This window comes from Mus pahari, chromosome 19 (assembly GCF_900095145.1).
Source record: "Mus pahari chromosome 19, PAHARI_EIJ_v1.1, whole genome shotgun sequence".
Taxonomy (NCBI): domain Eukaryota; kingdom Metazoa; phylum Chordata; class Mammalia; order Rodentia; family Muridae; genus Mus; species Mus pahari.
The window spans coordinates 73,163,741-73,167,671 of NC_034608.1; positions in this window are offsets into that span (position 1 = coordinate 73,163,741).

The window sequence follows — 3,931 nt, forward strand, 5'->3', positions numbered from 1 at the left end:
TCTCTCTCTCTCTCTCTCTCTCTCTCTCTCTCTCTCTCTCTCTCTCTCTCTCAGCATATATAAGCTATAATGTCTGCTGATAGATATTTAGAAAAAGGCTGAACTATCTGGAAGAAGGAGAGAACATCCAAAACACTAGGAAGACGCTCAGATCAATTGACTTACCTGGAAAGAGCTCCCTCCAACCTTCCGATCGACTTACAGCTGCGCAATGCACACTAGGTTTCCAGCTTTGGTGAGCTGTCACCCATGCTGGGACAGGCTTGGGAGCTACAGATGTCATTTTTACTCCTATAGTAGCCCCTTACCTGTAAGTAACCCTCCCCAAAACTTATTGGTTCACAAATGTGAAATACCAATGTGTAATTGGTTGTCTATCTGGGCTGAATAAATACTTGCCAATTTCTCTACAGGAATAGTATCACATAACAGCACTTGGCTTGGAACTTTAGCCCCTAAAAGTATGAACTAGCGAAACTTCTGTTTATAAATCACACAGCCTCAAAGATCTTCCCATACCAAACACGAGATAGATGGTTTTCACATGGCTAATGCCCTGCAGTCACTATGAAGTTTATCTCCAATTCTCAGGAATAAATTGTTCATCTTCTCATGCTAGATCAGAGTACCACTGAAGACATTATTTTAGGAGAAGTTTCGGGTTCTTTTAACTCAATACAAGGGCAGAAAATTTGTATTTTACTTGTTATCAATAAATTAGCTGTGAAACATCTAGTTACAGATCAAGAGAATGTGGGCAGTACCAACAAAAAAATCCAGAACTGCTCCCTTGTGAACCATTGCATGGTCTTTGCTAGCTGGCCCAGGAGGGAGAATTTAGGATAAGGAAGACAGCATCTTGAACTCCCAAGGGTATTTATTCCTAGTATTCTTCCTGTAGTGAAGATTAATACACATTTTTATTCTGTAAAGGCTGCAGACTTTGAGAATACACAGTATTTTCTTATTTTCTGAATCATCTTCAGTTGCTTTAAAAGTTTTTTAGTTGTTTTTTTATAAATAATAGTAGCAGAGTACAATATTACTATAAAGAATAACTTTCCTCTAAATGTTACATCTGGCTGTGTTTTTCTAATCCATTAAGAGGATTTTCAGTCCCTGGCAAGGTTTATAGAGTATTTGACTGGTTCTGCTATAAATTTGATTATGTGACCAGCTTCACAGGGGAAAGCTTTGCCAGGAAGCAGTATTATGAACTGTGGTAAATGCATGTGAACTAGTATTTCCCAGCTCCTGGGTAAATGCTTGACTTATGCTTAACGAATCAATCAATAACTCACAGAATAAGGAGATGGCAAGCTATCTCACATTTTTAAATAATAGGCCACAGTGTTACTTTGTTCTGTCTGATACTACTACTAAATATTCCTCCTCTACCCCTGCAAAGGAGATAAAACATGTTCTCTATCTTTCAGATTCACTCTTAACATTTATATATATATATATACTCTATTTGAATTTATTACTATTTTAAAGTTACATATTATTTTAATTTGTACAGGATATTAGGGCACTGTATAATTTAAGAGTGACAATCCTAAGTTAAAGTCATTGGAGCTGGGAGCTAGCTTAGTGAGTAAACTTGATATAGGTACATTGTTTAAAAAAGATTTATTTATTTGTTTATTCATATGAGTACAGTGCGCCTTTTTTCAGACACACCCTAGAAGAGGGCAACGGATCCCATGACAGATGGTTATGAGCCACCCTGTGGTTTCTGGGTATTGAACTCGGGATCTCTGGAAGAGCAGTCAGTGGTCCTAACTGCTGAGCCATCTCTCCAGCCTGATGCATGCGCCATTGATTCCCCCACAACACTCCTAAAAATGTCACTGTGGCCATTTGCATCTGTAGACCTAGTACTTCTGTGGCAAGAAGGGGGAGACCAAAGAATTCCCTGGAAACCGCTGTCATGATTTGAATGAGAGTGCTTGCCTCACCAGGGAGTGGCGCTCTTAGGTGTGGCCTTGGTGGAAGAAATCTGTCACTGGGGTTTTGGAGTTTCAGATGCTCAAGTCGTGTCCACTGTCTTTCTCCTCTTTCTGCTGCCTGACAATCTGGATGTAGAACTCCCCAGGTCTATCTGCCCAGTGCCATACTTTCTGCCACGATGGTAATGGACTAAACTTCTGACACATTAAGCCAGCCCCAGTTCAGTGTTTTCCTTCATAAGAGTTGCCACACTCATGGTGTCTCATCACAGCGACTGAAACCCTAACTAAGGCAGGCACACAGTATAGGAGAAGAAACAAGAGTACCCCTGATTCAATAAGGTTGAAGGAAAAGTGTGAATTCTAATGGCTCTCCTCTGACCTCCAAAGACATAAATTAATTAAAATAAAATCATTAAGTCATTTGCCTTTGGCAAGATAGCTAATTAGAAGCAAAGCCAAACTTCTACAAAATTAGAGTTGGTGACATTGAAATTGGAAACACAGACAGAACCCGGCTTTCCTACAGGTATAGCTGAGGACCTTCCTCTTGCAGTGATTCAGAATAAGCAGTGCTGGTCAAAAGCATTGTGCCTTACTTCCACGGGGTCAAAACAGTCACCATGAGGAGAACAATGACAGCCGTGGCTTTGAGTTATTTTCCATTTGTGTGGTTCGGCAGCATGAGCAAGATGAGAGAAAGCTTATAGGTTAGTCAGTAACTTCTTAAGTTTCTTCTGGAGAATTTTTTTGTGGCTGCAAGAGCCCAGTGTCTGCCTTTGACATGTCTCGTTTCTCAGTTTCATGCATTTCTTGTTGCTTAATTAGTTTTGGAAATCAATATCAATGACTTGCAAGACTCTCAAATCCCAGGCTCCTGCTTACAAATGGATAATATGAAAACAGTGGATAAGCGCATTTATTCAGCTTTCACCAGCTCTTCGTCTCCCCAACTTCTGGTACCCTAGGGCTCTCTTAGAAGGATTAAGGCTCATTCTATTAGCACTGAAGAGTCCTAAAACTACCGTACAATGGGTCCCTCCTGCCCTGCTTTACTGAAGTCTAAGCCATTAGGATGTGTATCTCCCCCCAGTGACTCAATATAACAAGCCTATACTTGCCATTTTCATTAGTTAAATGGGACCCCCCATATTTGTCTTCTTTCTGCTTACCTTGAATGCCCGCTCCCTTTCTTAGATTCCTTTATGTATTGATACTCTCCAGTGACTATTGTTGCTGTATGCCTTTAGAATAGGGTAAAATGCTAGTCTGAATGGGAAATGAATGGGAAAGGATAGCCCGTGACGAACACTGCTTCTTCCAAATGGGGAGAGAGCCAAGGTTATGTGAGAACAGGATCTCAAAATTGTCCAAGTTTCAAAGTAGACATGGATTTGAGCTCTTTTATGGAGACTTTTATTTTTGTTCACTTGCTAATGGCTACTGTCTTAGTTAAGGTTTTACTGTTGTGAACAGACACCATGACCAAGGCAAATCTTATAAAAACAACATTTAATTGGGGCCGGTTTACCGGTTCAGAGGTTCAGTCTGTTATCATCAAGGTGGGAACATGGCAGCATCCAGGCAGGCATGCATGGTGCAGGAGGAGCTGAGAGTTCTATATCTTCATCCGAAAGCTGCTAGGGGAATACAGGCTTCCAGGCAGCTAGGATGAAGCCATGCCTATAGTGACACAGCTACTCCAACAGGGCCATGCCCTCTAATAGTGCCACTCCTTGGGCTGAGCACCGCAGCTACATATTTCACATATTCTCTGTTTTCATTTTTTTCTCTCGAATCAACAAGGGTAAGGAGATAAGACCTCAGAAGTAAAATCTGGTTAAGGTGTGTTTCCTTGTGCCTGAGAGTGTGGGTTACCTTCACATGAGCACGTTTCTTTCTTTTTTTTTTTCTTTCTTTTTTTGGTGTTTTTCGAGACAGGGTTTCTCTGTATAGCCCTGGTTGTCCTGGAGCTCACT